The 19140-nt window shown below is 41.5% G+C and overlaps 1 protein-coding gene across 1 annotated transcript in view; it reads right to left on the reverse strand.

The window, feature by feature from the left end:
* The window catches only part of NSD3 (nuclear receptor binding SET domain protein 3), a 4286093-nt gene that overhangs the window by 213895 nt on the left and 4053058 nt on the right, over positions 1-19140 (reverse strand). The window lies entirely within an intron of this gene.

Here is a 19140-nt window from a genome sequence, read left to right on the forward strand (position 1 = left end):
CAGACTTTGTATCTAACGATGGGAGCACATTAAAGGGGGATATTTGGAGATTAGATTTATAGAGAATGGCTATACCTCCACCTTTTTTGGTTTTACGGTCACATCTAAGGATATTACAGCCAGGAGGGGTAATTTCCTGGTCCAGAGTGGATGGTTTTAGCCAAGTTTCTGTAAGGCAGAGAATATCAAATGAGTGCACTTCTAGGAGTGCACGCAGGTGGGAAATTTTATTGTTTATACTTCGAATGTTAAGGTGAGCTACCAGGAGGGAATTAGGTGGTTTAGTTAATGTAGAGATCATAGGCAATGTTAAACTGTCTAGGTAATTGGTATAGTTAGTATTGGGACCAGGGTTTGGATGAATATCACTGTCTAGGAGGGGGTGTTGCTGGGGATATTGTAGAAATTTATGGATTTTATGGAAATTATTAAAATTCTTTTTGGTAGTGAAGTAAGTAACATGGGTTGCTCTGTGATATTTTGGTAGTATATAGTTAGAGGTATAGGTTATGTTACTGTGGCTAAGGTAGTAGATGAAAGAAGATGATAAAGTTTGCTGGAAGTGATGGTTTTGTTCAGGAAGAGAAAGATTTTCTAAGAAGGTTAGTGAGTAAGGTATTGTAAGAGAGGCTATTGTGGTAGTTAAGAGTAGTATGTTTGTGAAAATAGTTTTGTGTGTTGGGGCCATTCTAGTAAGTAGAAATGAGGTAGGAATAATTTGTGTGAGTAGGTGAAGCAGAAAAAAGGAGAAAGTGCTGAAAGAGATTGAGTAGGGTTAAATTATGCAAATAGGAAAGTAGTGGAGGTTGTATAGGAGTTGATTTGGGAAGTAGTCAGTGTAGTAAATGGTGAGGAAAGGTGAGTGAGTAGCACAAAGAGAGTTAATCATTACTAATGAGGAATGATACAGGCAGGGGAGTGGCTTAGTAATGAGGAGGATAGTGATAGGATGAACAAAAATGGGGGAGTGGTTAGTGAAGTATAAGTTTAGGACCACTGGGGGTGAGTGGGAATTAGGGGTAGGGTAGGGGAGCTGAGTGAGACCGCAGGGCGAATGGAGCGGGTTAGAACAAGTAAAAGAAGACAATCAGTGAGCAACAGAGTCTTGAGGAGCCCTTGGAATTTCCAGGAGAGTGGGGTATGATAGCTCAGCTGTATAAATGTTAAGGGATAGTACAGAGGAAATAGGAGGACAGTAGATAAGTAGCAAGGGACAACCTTAGGAGCAGTCTAGTACAGCAAGGTAAGTGAAAGGTAGTCTGGAATCCAATACAGGGGAGTAGGGAAAATAGATGACCACACAAGCCGAGATTAGGGTGCCACCTAGTGGCCAATAGGTATAAAACAGCAAAGCCCTATGGTATAGAGATAGCAAGAACAGATGACTCAAGTAATACATCCTAAGGAGGATAGAGTAGTTACTTGTCAGGTAGGGAGGGGTTTGGCTGCTGGGTACCTGCCTCGGTGGCGTGATTACATACACCAGTAGGTTATAGAGAAAAATGCAGTTTAACAGTAGTTCTAGGGTAAAAATGTACTTCCTTGTTTCCTTTTGGTAACAGGGAATTTAAAATAGGAAGTAGTTTTTTTTAGGATGCAGATGAGCTGGCTGAGTCTAAGAGTAAGGGGTCCTTATTGAGCAGGCAGGAAAGGATTCCCAAGTCTCTATGCAGGAATGGAGGATGAAAGCTACATGGGTTAGAGAGAGAATAGAGAACAATGTCATTGGTAAGACAGCAAGTAATGCCAGGTTCACTCATTAACATTAATTAACTAATTAACATTAACACTACCCTTGTACATATCCTGTCCCACTCACATACTTCTCTGACACTCCCAACTTCCTCAAACAATACCACAACTCCTCTCTGGGCACCCTGCCATATGCTTTCTCTAAGTCCACAAAGGCACAATGCAACTCCTTCTGACCTTCTCTGTACTTCTCCATCAACACTCTCAGAGCAAACATCGCATCTGTAGTGCTCTTTCCTGGCAAGAAACCATACTGCTGATCACTAATCATCACCTCCCTTCTTAACCTAGCTTCTACTACTCTTTCCCATAACTTCATGCTGTGACTGATCATACTTAAATTTTAAAACATTTTTCCCAGTTTTAAAGGATGTTTGGGTATGTCTGCTAATTTTATCTCCAATGGCTTCATCCTGTATTTCTCACGGTGAATTCCTTTATCTGTTTGGGGATTATTGTCTGATGCTCACTTATCAGAGTTTGACAATTTACTGCTGGAAAGGCATAGAGTACTGAAAAAAACATATATATATATATATATATATATATATATATACATACATACACACCTTATTTTCTAAATCTAACATTCTGCTCTCCTTAAAGTTAGTGAGCGAGTATATGGAGCCAACTCTAACCTCTTGGTGGCATCCAAGGGAAACTAGTACAGCAGGGTTACTATACAAATATTTAGAAGATATTTCTGTAAAATCTGTCTGACTTTTTCAGTGCTGGTGGCTGAATGTATGGCTCTAAGGTGCCTGACTCAGATGCAAAGGCTTGAATAAACACAGGCACAGTGTAAGCCTTTTTTCATCAATTCTAAGGACTTATTATCTTTTATCCGACTCCATCAATTCCTTGGAATCCCACATGAAGTGCTCCCTTACCAGGTTAATAGTATCTCTATAGAAAATACATTCACAGGGGTGGACTGAAGAGATAGTTACCTCCTCGTCAGTCTTACAGCCAAAGGAAAACAAGATTTACATAGAGTAAACGAGGTCTTTCTCACCTAGCTGGAATTCAAGGAGATGAGGACACCTCCTCTTTTGATCTTGTGGAGGAAGTATCTCAAATTTAGAGCACTGAGTCTGCTTTCTTGGTCTGTGCCAATCCGCAACACATTCCTATGTGACTCTACTGTAATGAAATGTAACAGATGATATTTTCAACATTAGTAAGGAAGGCATCTGGCACTCACATGTCAGCATCCTAACAGTAACTGCAGGCATGTCCTACAGATGATAAGCAGGGAAACTGGGCAGACTAATTACAGCTGAGCCTTCTGGTGCCTCCTGCACCAGAATCAGCAGGGGAAAGAGCCCAGCTGATTGTGCTGTATGAAATACCAAAGGATGGGCATCCATCATGGCACCTTGGAACAGGCATTCAACCTAAAGGTTATGCTCACTTTATTGAAGGCTTGATCATTGATCATGCTAGATAAAAGATCAGTAACCGATTTCTCCAAAAGGAAGTTCAAAGTTTAACTTTCAGCAGAATCAGAGTGCTCATAATGAGAAGAATCTACTAAGCCCCCCCCATGCAGTCAACACTCTGATGACTGGAAATTCCCATTAGAATGAAAAGGAACTTTTTGTTTCCTTTTCTTGCCTGATGCTTGAAATGAGAAAGAAAAAGCAGAAATCAGTTTCTTAGTGAAGCCCAGTAAACATACCATTTTTTTTTTACAAAGAGAGAAAGGATTCTGGAAGTTCATCTCCCCAGTCACATTCTCTCTAAATAAAGTTTGATCTTTAGGCCCACTGGATTCAGCCTCCATAAAACCATCCCAGTCAAGTGAACACCCATCACCTGACCATTTCCTAGACTATGACACAGGTAGCTCTTGCTTGCTCACCATGGTTATCCCTACAGTTGCAGAGGATGTGGCTAGCAATGTTATACTAAAACAACCTGGGGAGGAAGACAGGTGGTCTGAGGAACAACCAGCCATAGCACAGACATACACCAGAGGCTAAGACAAATAAGGTGCCAGGGAAACTCCAAAAGACTCTTTGCAAACTTTCTTCCTTTTGTGCACTGAAGAAGGTACTACCATAAAGACCACCTGCTGCTCCATTAGTAAAGTGAATGCAAAATCAGGAAAGCAGTTACAGTAGCCTAGACAAGTTGGTAAGGAAAACTGAGAATAAGTGGCTCTGAGGTAAGTATACTACAGAGAGTCCCCCACAACCACAATATCCTTTCCCAAACACACCAGAGTTCACAACAGTTTAGGTTTTTAATCAAAGAATAAGCTTTTTCCTCACAAAAAGTTTATGAAACACTAATCTATCTTTTCTGTTCTCATAAAATGACAGCCACCCTCTCTTTGTTTTCTCAGGCAAGATACAGTTTTCTCACATAAAATACACACATTTATGACAAAATACAATAAATAGTAGAAAGACAGTCCCCCAACAGGGACTTATCTGCCCAGCTTGGAGATCATTAGCCAACTAACAGGATAAATGGGGCTTGCCGAAGAAGTGCTTACTTTGGTGGCAAAAAAGCTCTTAAGATTTTTAAGTTTTTCACTTGCCTTTTATATGAAACACCTCACATGTTCCTGGCAGCTGAAGGATGTTGAGGGAGCCTAAAGCTTTGGAAATTTGGCTGGTGCAGAGGGATAGAACTCACATATCATGGGCTACTGCAACAGTGATCCATGTTTGAACAGCTAATATTTCATTATCAGATGAGATGTTTTTCTCAGTTACTACATTTTTAATTACTATTTTGTCCTTGGGAGGGACAGCAAGAAAAACGTCACATTGTAGCTCTGTACCTTATGGTAAGTCCTGCAAACAAACATTCTTGGTGTAAATGTATATTTAGATGGCTAATGTATTATATTTACAATGAATCACAACAATGAAATCAGGAATAAAGGCGACCTTTGCATATGTGGTATTCTGTAGCCCTTTATGTGACTGAAGTTTCTTCTTTTATATTAAGAATATATTGGACTAAAAATGTTTTTATTTACTTAACACAGGGGCGGCTCGTGTTATAGGAATGCAGCTCCCCCACCTGTAAAAAGAAAAATAATTGCGTCCCCCCACTGCAGAAAATGAAAACAAAATAAATAAAAATTCATGAGAGTCTCAGAACTCACACGTGTGCTGAGTTCCTGACTGCTATGTTAGGCAGTCCAGAACTCCACACACACATGCATGATTACTTCTTGAACTCCAGACTGCTCAGTTAAGCAGTCTGGATAGGGAACTCTGCCCTGCCAGCTCAGAGGTCTGTATGGTGATGATCATACAGACTGGAAGCACACTGGACTGCATCACCTACAGGCTCCAGCCTACTCACATCTTGTGGAGAAACACAGAAGAGCCTGATAGATGGTGGAGGGTAGAGAATAAGGTTTGAACCCTGTACATTGGGCCCAACTGGCAAGAGCCTGAATTCTCTACCCACCACCATTCGTAAAATATTTGCAGATTTTTGCCTCATATTTCTTCTGTTCTGTTCCTCATAAAATCTGTGGTTTCTGTTATTTTTGTTACTTAACACAGCCAGTGATGCAGTGGTAGCATTGTTGCTGGACAGCTACAGGTTGTATATTTTGATTCTTGACTGGGGTGCCTTCTGTTTGGAGTCTGCATGTCCTCTCTGTATTTGTGTGTGTTTGCTCTGGTGTCTTCAGAGGATATTTGTCCATATTTTTGGACTGTATTCCCCCATTATTGGCTTCGTCCAGGTTTTTTGTGCCAAGGTTGAGAGCTATGGTGATAACTGCATTCAATGAATATGTTTGGGGGCTGTATTCCCCCATTATTGGCTTTGTTCAGGTGTTTTATGCTAAGATGTTGACAGCTATGGTGAGAACTAAATTCACTAAATGGTAGCCATTTAAGTTTCAGTCTTCCTTTCTTTCTTAAAACATGATTTGGCATAGTGGTATGTTACTCTGACTGTTTTGCACAGTGTCCTGGGTTCAATACTTGGCAGTGAAATGTATAGTGGTAACAAAGCATTTTATTCTAACAACTTTCCAACATTATACAAGCAATGTTTAAAATGTGTCCCTGTTTTTTGGTCTTTTGCCCCTCCCCCCTAAATTTTGGATTTTTCCAGATTTCTTGTGCTGCAAAGTTCAGAGATGCAGCTGAGTGTCAAGTAGATTTTACAAGAAGCTGAGAGCTGCAGGGGAACAACAGTTTAGTGATGCTTATGCCAAGTCTGCTTGCGTTGTTAATAACACAACAGGTAATGTACTTGCTTTTGATGCAGAAGGCTGTGGGTTCTACTCCCACAGTAGGTAGATGCATTGCTGATACTGTACTGTATTGTAAAGGGGGTGGATGCTGCAGTCCTTTTTAGTGAAGATACCTAGTAACTATGAACCTGTTATCAGTTTGCCACCATTCCTTATTGCAATATTACTAGCTTATCGTTTTTTTAATGAAACTTAGGCAATTTATTCCTCAAGGGCAACAGGCACTTTATTTGTAGATGAAACAATGAAATATAAAGTTGCTTGCTAGCAGCAACCTCTTCATTAGTTACAGATTTCTTTAATGTGGAATTATTTAGATGACTTTTACTTCTTCCGAGATTGTGCATATTTACTGATACTGGTGGACTGTAGAAGTTTGTGTAGACTTTTATGATAGAAATGTTCTGAATTGGGCAGTTTTGTCGTTATTGGTGCATGCATTTTGTTTCATTGTTTACTGGAAAAATGTTCTGAATTGGGCAATTTTGTCATTATTGGTGCATGGATTTTGTTTCATTGTTTACTGGAAAAATGTTCAAAACAAATTTCAAACACCCTCTAACAACTGTACTATATTGTACAAGGAATATACAATCAGGAAGGTATATCAAAGACCACGTGTGTATCTTTCGTGTCCAAGGGGCCTATGATTTGAAAACAGCCCAAAGTTGTTAATTATCTGCCACTGGCAAAATGTATTTTCTTTGAATGTGGGTTTCAATGCCATTTCAATGAATGTGAGTTTCAAGGGCAGAGAAGTTTTAATGCCAAGTCTGTTTTCATTGTGAGATTGCATTGCTTTATTTAGCAGATGTCTTAGTGTTTGTGCTGTAAAATGCAAAAAAAAAAAACTTTCAAATGAAGTCCAAATCATTGCAGAAGTAAAGCGGTATGCATATTAGTGTTTATGGTAAATGGGGTGAAATAGCCAAATAATGGTTCATTGGAATGGCTGCAAGGGGGAGGCTCCATTCGACTATGATTTTATGAGGGGGCAGGGCGGTAAACTCAAAGACAGACCTGACTGAACTATACCTCTCAATTGTCCAGATTTTCACAGAATGAATAGATTTTTGCTTCTTATTTTTGGTTTGTTCCTCATAAAATGTGTGTTTTTTTGGCAAATAATTTAGGAATTAAGTCACTAAATAATGACATACACTTAGTTTCAGACTTCATAACCTTCAGAAAAATGCATGCTAAAGCAAGACCTGTTATTCTATCAATTGTCTCAGTTTATACAACAATATGTGGTCCATTACCTGTACAGTAATCCTTTAAACAATGTATCTTGATCTTGTTTCTTGTTTGCTGTTCATTTTTTATTTTGATCACGTTTTCCCCATGAAACAAGTAGATAGTTGGTCAGGCAGCAGTCTTTTTTGGATAAGAAACATTTTTACAAGTGGGGGTATCACACAGATCGCTACTTTCAGCATGTTACTTGGTACTTTAATAAAGCTGAATATAAATTATAATTAGAACTGTAGTGCAAGGAGAAGTGGTTTGAGTTGAGTGCTGCTCGTTTTTCTTGTACTTGATTTTGACTGACATTCCAGTAATATATTAAAAAGTAATTTATTTTTTTATGCCTCACACTCTTTTTGTTTCCATCTAGCTATTAAGTAAGCTGTCATGCAGCCAATGCACTGAAATATTTTTTTCTTCTACACTTTATTTTGTCTTGATTGGACTCTCATAATGACGGTTTGGCACCCAGGGCAGTGTATTTAATTAAAGTTACAGTTTTTGTAGTTTTGAGCATAGCCCCTCCCCTTTCCAGTTGGCCACACCACTTCCCATTGACCCCACAAATTCACCTGTCTTCTGCAGCCCCCCCTTTGATTTGAAGTCACAAGCCACCACTGACTTAACATTATTTATTCTTTACAGCTTTTATCAACCTTGTGACAAAATAAGTAGTGCACACTAAAGACATGGCACCAGGGTTAACACTCATACTGGAGGCATGAAATCTAGACAAAAATTTGAAATTCTTTCCTTCTGACAGCATTAGTGCCTGTGGGGACTTCTAAGATGGCTGCACACAAAGAACACTGATTTGAGCTCTCCCAACATGAAACCAAAGACTCTGAAAAAAGGGCCCTATCACTTTGGTTAAAATAAGAAATGTGGAGGACCTGACAAAAAAATCAACCAGAAAAGAAAAAACAGAAATCTCTGCTTGCAAAAAAAAAATCATGCAGCTGTTCTGCAAAATGCAATTCAAGTTTCAGCTTTAGTGCTCAGTATGGTTTCCATTAATTTAGAGAGAAAAAAATAAATCATATGTACTCAGTGGTGCTTAAAATAAATAAAACACTGAAGAATATATCACTGCAAATAACAAAAGGCTGAAAAAATAAGGTTTAACTAGCTATTCAGATGAACTGATGAAGCTGCAACAAAATCAGAGACTGAAATGAAGAAAAGGTTGGATGAACATGAGGTATCTCAAGATCCGTTTCAAAAAATAAAAGCAATAGAAGAAAGACTGCACAGAGAAACCCAGAGATGTTCTGCTGTATCAGAGAAAATGGAAGAAACAAACTATTAATTGTGTGTGTGTGTGTGTGTGTGTGTGTGTGTGTGTGTGTGTGTGTGTGTGTAAATAAGCAGCTAGACTGGTATTCCACACTTTGTTTGTGTCTTTCGGCTTTTCCCAATTAGGGGTCGCCACAGCGGAACTCCGGTCCGCTAATGATTGGCAGTAGATTTTTACATACTGGCTTGCTGGGCCTAACGCACAACCTTCAACGAAGGAACACCCATTCACGCATGTCGCCACACAGAAGATGCTCTAACTGAGAATCGAACGGGCAACGTCTAACTGTGAGGCGACAACGCTACGGCAGCACCACCACCACAGTTACTGGTATTCCACACCAGTCTTTGTTAATTGAATAGGTACATCATGCATTTTACAACAAACCTGGCAACAAGAAAGCAAACAAGACATATATTAATAAAGCTGCAATCATACCACCACACAAATGTTAAAAATGGGAGACAACAGTGTGTACCCAAGGTACTTTCTTACCATAACATTCCATCTGTGTTGTGGATCTTCACCTATCCCTGACTGTGGGTTCAGTTCTACATCTTGGAAACAACCTAGATATTATTCCAGCTCGCACCTTCCAAAAACTCTTGAGCTTAGCCTTTATCTATAATGCTCCTCTCAGGATTACTTCAGATCAAGTTTGCACAAGACAGTGACAGACAGTAATAACAGGTCAGACACCATATCTGTATTCAGAAAAGGAAAAACCCAATCTATTGGGATAGATCCAGTCCACCAAGAAGCCCGAAAGGGAGGGGGAAGGAGGGTAGGGATGTCAAGGATAAGTGATGATTGACAACACAGATGGAACGTTATGGTAAGATATAACTTCTTTATCTGATGTTATCAATCTTCACTGAATCCTTGACTGTAGGACAGAGTCCCCAACTAACTAAACCTTTAGAGGTCGCACAGAAGTATATTCCAGAGCACATCGAGCCAAATGATGCTTGTCCCGTAGAGATCAGATCCATCTTGTAATGAGTAATAAAAGTATGCGGGGGATGCCCAAGTAGCCGCTGTACAGATATCGTCTACAGACGCTCTGGCATGAAAGACTGCAGGAGCAGCCATTTCCCCTCGTTGAATGTGCTTTCACAGGCCCTGGTAGTTGCACCTTCCTTCCTTTTGCTATAAATGAAGGTTATACAGTCCTTGAGCCATTTAGCTAGAGTAACCTTAGAAACTGGTTTGCCCAGAGTAGCAGAAGAAAATAAAACAACTGATCAGATGCTTTGAATTTTTTCATTCCATGAAGGTAGAAACGTAATTGTCTATGAATATCTAGCAAATGCAGACAATATTCACCCTTGTTGGAAAATTTGGGGAAAAATATGGGAAGTTGCAGAGCCTGGTTGATATTAGTCTTAGACACTATTTTTGGTATAAAGGAGGGATTTGTACACAAGGACACCTTGTCCTTACGAAAGATTAGGTAAGGAGGCTTGCACTGCAGATACTCTCCTAGCAGAAATAACAGCAAGTAAAATAAGGTCTTCCGTGATAAATATTTCAAATTGCAACTTAAGAATGGTTCATATGGGGAATTAGAGACTGTAACACCAGATTCAAGCCCAAAGGTGAAGATGGTTCTTTGAATGGGGGTCTGAGCATCATCTTCATTCCTTCTAGAAAGGCTTTGCAACGTTTGTGGGACATTATAACTGTATCATTTTTAGACCATTATGAAAATTCAAAATTGTGGCTAAATGTACTTGTATGGTTGAGGAGGACGTTCCTGCATTGAAAAATGATGCTAAAAACTCCAATACCCTATCAATTGGTGCAGAATATGGGTCAAGGTAGCCCATTTTGAAAATGTTTGCAATTTGCTAATGTACAATCATCTACTTGAAGGTTTATGGGAGGCTAGAACAACTGGCTGAACTGAGGCAGTGAGACTATTATGCCTGGCAATTACTGGAACTGCAGAAGCCACACAGTGAGCTTTAGATTTTGAAGATTCAGATGAACCTCCTGGATGGGACAGGAGGTCTGGAGCTGGGTCCAGGATCCAAGGTCTCTGCACTAAGAGAGGCCAAAGAAAGGGAAAACATATCTGTCGAGCCCAGAATGGGGCAATGAGAATTATCCTGTTCTTCGACCTGATGGCTTTCTTCAGAAACTGGAACATAAGAAGAATCGGGGGAAAGCGTACAATAGACCTGGGGGGGGAGGGGGGGCAATTGTGAAGGAAAGCCTCTCTCCGTGACTGTCCCAGAGTGGGGATCAGGGCAAAGTAGCTGTTGCACTTGTTGTTCAGAGGGGATGCAAAGAGATCATAGTAGGGCTGGCCCCAATAGTGGAATATCCTTTCTGCCGCAAAAGGATTGAGAGACCATTCGTGAGATATTAGAACACTCCTGCTCAATTTGTCTGCAATCACATTGGAGAACCTGGGAATATGCCTTGCAATTAGACAGCCATGGAATGAAATCACCCACTGCCATACCCTGAGTGCTTCTTGACAAAGAGGGTAAGATCTGTTCCCCCTTGCTTGTTAATGTACCAATCTATTGACATGTTGTCTGTTTGAATCGCAATTGTTCCCAAGGGGGGGGTTTCTTGGAATGTTCACAATGTTAAGAGCACTGCCCTCATCTCTGGAACACTGATATGCAAACTGACCTCCAGCTTGGACCAAGTGTCCTCGACGGTCTTTCCCAGATAATACCCCCCACCCTATCTGGGACATGTCCGTGGTCACTATAGCTTGGGGCTGAAGATGGACAAAGGATCTGCCTTAATAAAATTTTATTGGAGTGAAGCCACCAACTGAGGTCTTTGTTATATAAACTGGAGATCATTACCACATGGGACACTGGTTATGATCAGTAAGGACCACTGGGACACCAAAAGCCACTGAAGAATCCGCATGTGATACCTGGCAAGGGGAACTAAAACAATGGAGCCTGACATTGATCCTAGAGTCTGTAGCAGCAGTTCTGCAGTCACCTTATTGCTGAGAAAAACTTGATTGACTTACGATTTTATTCTTTGAAGACTTTCTGGGGGAAAAGATGCAATGCCGGTGCTTATGTTTAGCATTGCCCCTATGAATTCAAACTGCTGTGTTGGTTCTAGATGGGATTTCCTGTAGTTTACAGTGATCCCCAGCGAGGAACAAGTTTGAAGAATGCAGTCTCTTACCTGTAACAATAGATAGATACCTGGTGGGAGCGATAATGATCCAGTCATCTAAATATGGAAACACGCAGAATTCTTGCAGTCTGAAGTGAGCTGCTACCACTACCATGCATTTGGTGAACACCCTGGAGGCTGTGATGAGATCAAAGGGTAGGGCTCTGAACTGGTAATGACTGGCTCACAGCTGGAAGTGCAGGAATCGTCTGAAGTGCTTGTCCATTTTTATGTGGTAATACACATCTTGAAGACTTATTGAGCACATCCAATCGTCTTTTCCTAACAATGGAAGTATAGACTGAACAGTAACTATCTGGAATTTGGTTTGATGAAATGACTTGTTCAAAAAACTGAGGTCCAGAATTGGTCTCCAGTACACTCTTTTCTTAGGTACTAAAAGAATCTTGAGTAAACTCTGGATCCTATCTGGTCTTGTGGGACTGCTTGAATGACTCTTGTAGAGCAGTTTTTGAATCTCTAAGACTTCTGCATCCCGGTGACTGGGTGGAACACTTAGAATTCTTTTGGACTGTTTGGGTTTTTTTGTAAATGGGATATTGTATCCTCTGGTTATAACCGTCTGCACCCAATTGTCTGTTGTTATCCTTTGCCAGGCAGGTTGATGCAGGGATAATTGTCCCCCTACTGCTTCCTGAGGATGGCAATTGTGCCTCTGTTCAGGAGTACTGAAAGGAGTTACCTGAGAAGGAATTACTGAAATCCTGATTTTGCAGGCCAACTCTGCCTCGAGGATAGCGTCTTCCATTGTAACTCCCCCCTGCCCCCGGGAGAGTCATTGCCACGTGAGTCTTGGAAAGGTCCTTGGGATTTTTTTAACTAGATCTTCCCACTTCTCTGGTGCCTGGAGTAAAACTGTTGAGGAGTAGAAAAGCATATGCCCACAGCAGAAAGGGTCATTCCATCCTTCTCACATCTGGCCAGGGTCTTTAACCTTGGGGCCAAAAAGGGATGTTTTGTACAATGGAGCGTTGACAAAAGAAGACTTAAATGGCACTGCAAATTAACATAAGCACATCCAGGCATGTCTCCTGATGCCTATGCCAGAACCTGCTGCACTAGTTGTCCCTTCGGCTGCATGCGCAATGAGCCTCATGGACGAATTGTATATCGAATCAGGGGTTGCCAGCTGGGAAGCTACTTTGCCCTGGACCCCTTCAGCTACTGCTCCTTTTAGAGTATCGGACAGCTCTTTTATCAGATCCCTCTGAAGTTTTGTGAAATGTTTCATGAAGTTCAAGGACCTGAGCTTGAAGGTCGATGAAGCGTAAACATGCTTCCAAAATCTATCATCCTAGAGTCTTTATTAGGAGGATAGATAGAAGGACTTTCCTCAGCAAGTTCCTATTTGGTGGTTGGCGCTACCACCATAGCATCTACTGGTATTCCTTTAGCCCAATGCTGCTGATCCTGAGGAGCTGACAAAATGCAGTCTGGTCTCTCAGGAATTGTCTCGGAGTCAGGCATCTTCCAAGCCCACTGCACAATCAACTTTATCAGATCATCAGCGGGTGGAGAGTTCCAAGAGATAGATGGTCGGGCATGGAAAGCCTCCAGGTATACCAATTTCTCTGAAAAAGGTTGAAAGAAAGTCCAGCCACCCCTCTGTTTCAGGATCTCTAGTAAGTCACCAAAGGAGACATTTTCCGGTGGTGACTTTGGGGAACCTTCTCCTTCATCAAAATTGGTATCTTCTGTGCAAGACTCTTCAGGAGAGTCTAAGTGCTTCCTCTTGCACTTCCTCTTCAGAGGTATCGCCTCAGTGGGATGGGCCACACAGGTGTCTGAAGAGGACATGACCACCAAAGTTGGATCCTGAGGTTTCTATGCCCACTGTTCAAGGGTAGAGTCTGGAGGAAGCTCTGGGCGACGGGTAGGGCAGGGTTGTTGGTCCAACAAAACTGGAACTGACTGTGAGCCCACAGTGCAGCCCCCCCATAGAGGAATGGGAGTCTGTAATCGAAACAGACTCCTTCAAAACTGTGGTCCCATCCTGCACCAAGGAAGCTGCCTCTGAAGTCGAAGCCAGTGTCTTGCTCACGTGTGCTGAAGCTCTGAGGAGCATGGACGTCTCCAACAACACTGGAGTAGAACCACGCTCCATGGAACAGAAAACAAAGTTATGACCCCAAGAGGTCTCCAGTTCGATAGAACCAAAGAGCTCAGGGCAGTTATCGATGTTGGAGATGCAGATTTGATTGGCACCGAGACAGTCGAAACAGGGACTGTCGGCACCGGCAACTCTGAAGGTTTAGTTGGAGTCAGAGGAGGACAACAACTATGGGAATGGCTCCAGAGCTAGGGAAGCTAGGAAGCGATGAAGAAGCTAAACCCCAGGAGCTGATCTATCAGTCTAAAAACATCAGACTCTTAGAGGCTCTTGGTGGAATGGACTGAAGAGAATGACAGGGTTTATCCAAGTTTATCCACTAAAAGGGAGTATGTTGTCCTAGGCCTGTCTTGAAACGAAAACTCCCTCAGTTCTGAAACAGATGGAACTGGGGACAGAAGTTTTGCTGTAGTCTTGTCCTTGGCAACTGAAGGTGTCGAAACAGTTTGTGCAGAAACCAACATTGAGGCTTGGAGAAGATTCCAGTTTGGTTCTGCAGAAACTGTGGGAACCGGGGAGGTTGTAGCCATCTTAGTAGGTGGTGCTCTCGAAACTAATAGAACTGATTGGCTCCTCTTCTTAGATTCCTCCTACTTGGAAGACATGGAAGAAGAGGAAGGAGCGCTAATGCCAATTTTGGATTTAGATGAAACAGATACGGCCTCATCTAAATCCAATTATAAGCCTTTCAAAATCAGCTTATTTTTATGTTCTACAAAGGTCCGGTGCTGAAGCTGTGACAAATAGCTCAGTCTTCTTGAACATGCACTGGGCCCAAGCAGTAGACACACAGAGAATTTCCATCTGAATTTGGTAGTTTTCAATTGCACTTCTGGCATCTTTTGCATCCAGAAGTTCCCTTTGTCTTTTCTGCCATATCACACACACACAAACACACTTACAGACAGGAAGAAATAGGAAACGCTAAGTTTTAAGCTTTTTTTTTAAATGGGGAAAAAAGGGACGTACCAACAATACACGAAAACTGCCAGACAAACTATTAAAATAAAAACCTCGATGGAAGCTGCAGCAGGCGTAGTAGAATAAATCCAGTAGTCAAGCGATAGCTGTAAAAGCTGTTATGTTAGCACTTTATTAAACAAGAACTTTCGGTAGGTTAATAACCCACCTTCCTCAGACAAAACAGTTACTAAAAAGGAATAGGGAGTTTAAATACACTTGTCCCTCCCAGTTAATCACAGTTTAATTGATTTCCATCTTCAATTAAATAAATTCCTTTTAACCATTTGTGTGCATTACAAATAAAAACAATTTTTTGTGTATTAGTAAAACACTATTCTTAAAAACACATTATTTAAAAACATCCTTTAAAAATGATCTTTAAGTACAGGTTGTTAAAATTATTTTTCATGTTAATTAAATGATGTAACATACAGTAATCCAACCCCTTTTAGAAATACAGAATTGTTTCTGCTTAAATTACAATTGTTTAAACCAGTGTTTTTGATAGAGTGATCACAAGCTCCTATAACTATACAAGGGAGGGAGGAGGGGGGGCAACCCACCCTTTTTTTTAAACACAGCAAAACCAAAAGAACATTCACCCACACCTAACCTTTCTTAGTTAGGGCATATGTATTTACAAATAATGTAAGAGTAATACCCTGAGCTACCCTTAGCTTAATCCATTCACCCATTCACAGCCCACAACTGTTGTGACCGTACTGTGTCATGGGTCAATAAGTTTGCTTATTAGGAAGTCTGAGAAGATACCATGGTACATAAGGTTAACTATCCAAACCAAATAAATGTGTTATCTCCTCATGGCCATGATTTTGAGAATGCAGGACAGAGAAACTGCGTCGTTTAGGCCAGGATAAATGTACGCTCCTGTCCTAACCTGCCAAAATAATTCCTCCCTTTCCAAATTTACCTGCCATGACCCCAAGAGGTCTCCAGTTCGATAGAACCAAAGAGCTCAGGGCAGTTATCGATGTTGGAGATGCAGATTTGATTGGCACCGAGACAGTCGAAACAGGGACTGTCGGCACCGGCAACTCTGAAGGTTTAGTTGGAGTCAGAGGAGGACAACAACTATGGGAATTGCTCCAGAGCTAGGGAAGCTAGGAAGCGATGAAGAAGCTAAACCCCAGGAGCTGATCTATCAGTCTAAAAACATCAGACTCTGAGAGGCTCTTGGTGGAACGGACTGAAGAGAATGACAGGGTTTATCCAAGTTTATCCGCTAAAAGGGAGTATGTTGTCCTAGGCCTGTCTTGAAACGAAAACTCCCTCAGTTCTGAAACAGATGGAACTGGGGACAGAAGTTTTGCTGTAGTCTTGTCCTTGGCAACTGAAGGTGTCGAAACAGTTTGTGCAGAAACCAACATTGAGGCTTGGAGAAGATTCCAGTTTGGTTCTGCAGAAACTGTGGGAACCGGGGAGGTTGTAGCCATCTTAGTAGGTGGTGCTCTCGAAACTAATAGAACTGATTGGCTCCTCTTCTTAGATTCCTCCTACTTGGAAGACATGGAAGAAGAGGAAGGAGCGCTAATGCCAATTTTGGATTTAGATGAAACAGATACGGCCTCATCTAAATCCAATTATATGCCTTTCAAAATCAGCTTATTTTTATGTTCTACAAAGGTCCGGTGCTGAAGCTGTGACAAATAGCTCAGTCTTCTTGAACATGCACTGGGCCCAAGCAGTAGACACACAGAGAATTTCCATCTGAATTTGGTAGTTTTCAATTGCACTTCTGGCATCTTTTGCATCCAGAAGTTCCCTTTGTCTTTTCTGCCATATCACACACACACAAACACACTTACAGACAGGAAGAAATAGGAAACGCTAAGTTTTAAGCTTTTTTTTTAAATGGGGAAAAAAGGGACGTACCAACAATGGTACAGAAGGGCTACCATTAACTACAGGGAAAGATAAAGTGAAAGAAAATGTACAACAATGGTACAAAAGATTTACCAAAAAAGGTAAATAGAGGGAAAGAAAAAAGGACGTACTACTAATGATGGTATTAAGACAGAAAACACTAAAATGTTCAAGAAAGAGCCTAGAGAGGAGCTGGGCAAGCAAAGCAACTATAGAGTAAAAGAAAAAAGAAGTTATGTACTCACCATAATGTTCCATATTTGTTGTCCATCTTGCCTTCATTCTTACTGGTTGGTTTTAGAACCGGTCCTCGGTTCCAACTCAGCTGCATACTAAAGCTCGAGGTCTACCACTGGCTCGTGGCTGTATCCCTATCCCATCATGCTCTAGTGAAGCTCCCCAGATCTTGTTTGCTGATAACCGTAGTTACCCAATGTACTTTCAATACATCTTATGAAGACAGAGAAGGTCGTCACAGACACACATGCCAAAGAAAGAACCTCTGTCCTCTTTGTTCTCCAGGAGCCATAGGTAGGGGGAAGGAGGGTGGGATGTAAGAATGAAGGCAAGATGGACAACAAACATGGAAAATTATGGTGAGTACATAACTTCTTTATGTTATGTTGTCCTATCTCGCCTTCTTTCTTACTGGTTGAGACAGCATCCCTAGCACCATATTTCTTGGGTGGCTCATGGGAGTATATTTTTCAGGACAGTGGACCCAAAGGAGGCCTTGTCCCTGGAGGCCAAATCTACTTTGTAATGAATGATAAAGGTATGAGGAGTTGCCCAAGTCGCAGCAGCACAAATTTTATCAAGTGGCAGTTTAGCTCTAAAGGCAGAAGAGGTTGCCATGGCTCTTGTAGAATGACCTTTGACTTTAAAGGGAGAACTTTGTTATTAGAATTATATATAAAGGTAATACAATATGAGAGCCATTTTGAAAGTGTGACTTTCGATACAGGGCCGCCTTTCTTTGCTTCTGAAAATGACACAAACAGCTGATCAGATTTCCTGAAGTCCTTTGTCCTATGTAAGTAGAAGCATAAAGTACAGTTGTGTACACTTACCATAAATGTAGATGTTCGAGTGTATTCTATGTAAGTAGAAGCATAAAGTACAGTTGTGTACACTTACCATAAATGTAGATGTTCGAGTGTATTCACTGCTGCAGTCATCACATTTGGGTTATCTGCCTGCAGGTATTCCCAGCTGGCCCGAATACCAGAGTCTTGGGATTTCTGCGTCAGATGCTGTCACCTCTTCCATGACGTCAGGTCGTCAGGGGTATAAAACATGCAGCCGACGCCATTACATCAGTTTTTCTTGTCCCATATGTCAGGAGCCCTCAAAATAGGAAGCAATTACATGGTGTGGAACACCTCCAGCAAAAAGTAAATACCATTTCCATAAGATATGGCCAAAAAGAGGATAGGTGGAAAGAAGAGAAAAGACAGGGGGCTGGAGGGAGGGTAACCAGGACTGCAACAGTGAATACACTCGAACATCTACATTTATGGTAAGTGTACACAACTGTACTATGTTCTTCGTGTTTCACTGTTGCAGTCATCACACTTGGGTTGATTCCCAAAGCTGAGGAAGGGTGAAGGCAGTCAGTAAGTATTGGGGCTGGCTAACAGGCCCTATAAGACTGCTGTGGCAAATCCAGCTCTGGATTTAGAAAAAATAGGTATGTGGTAATGCTTGGTAAAGGTGTGTACAGAACTCCAGGTTGCAGCTTCCAAGATGTCCCTGGTAGGGACTCCCCTGAAGAATCCTGTAGAGGTTGAGGTAGCCCTAGTGGAATGAGTTTTGATACCCCGTGGGGTAGGTTTTCCATGGTGTTTGCAGCAGAAAGTGATGCAATGTGCTATCCATTTGGAAATGGTTTGCTTTGAAATGGCCTTGCCCTCTGCTCCTGTAGCGAACCTGACTAGCAGCTGGTCAGATTTTCTAAAAGGATTAGTTCTGTCAAGGTAAACCGGAGCTGTCTGTGCACGTACAAGGAGTGCAGAATCCATTCCCCTTTATTCTGAGGATGAGGGAAAAAGGCTGGTAAATGGATGGATTGATTTAAAGCAACACTGGATGCCACCTTGGGCATAAATGATGGATTAGTCCTGAGGGAAACCCTGTCTGCATGGAAAATAATGAAGGGTTCCACAGCCATTAGTGCCTGTAACTCAGACACTCTCCTTGCTGAAGTGATGGCCAGAAGTAAGGCTGTTTTCCAAGAGAGGAATTTTAACTCTGCTGTAGCAGCAGGCTCAAAAGGGGAGAGCGTGAGCTTATCTAGTACAAAGTTAAGGTCCCAGGCAGGGGTGGGAGCTCTCCTCGGAGGCCTTAAATTGTTAGCTCCCCTCAGGAATTGTTTGATGAGAGGGTGAGAAAATAGAGGTGGCTCAGTATTGTAGTGAGCTGAGATGGCAGAGGCATGAATTTTAACTGATGAGAAGGATAGGCCTTTGG

The sequence above is a fragment of the Protopterus annectens genome, chromosome 9.part0 (assembly GCF_019279795.1).
Source record: "Protopterus annectens isolate FY-2018-M chromosome 9.part0, PAN1.0, whole genome shotgun sequence".
NCBI lineage: Eukaryota > Metazoa > Chordata > Ceratodontiformes > Protopteridae > Protopterus > Protopterus annectens.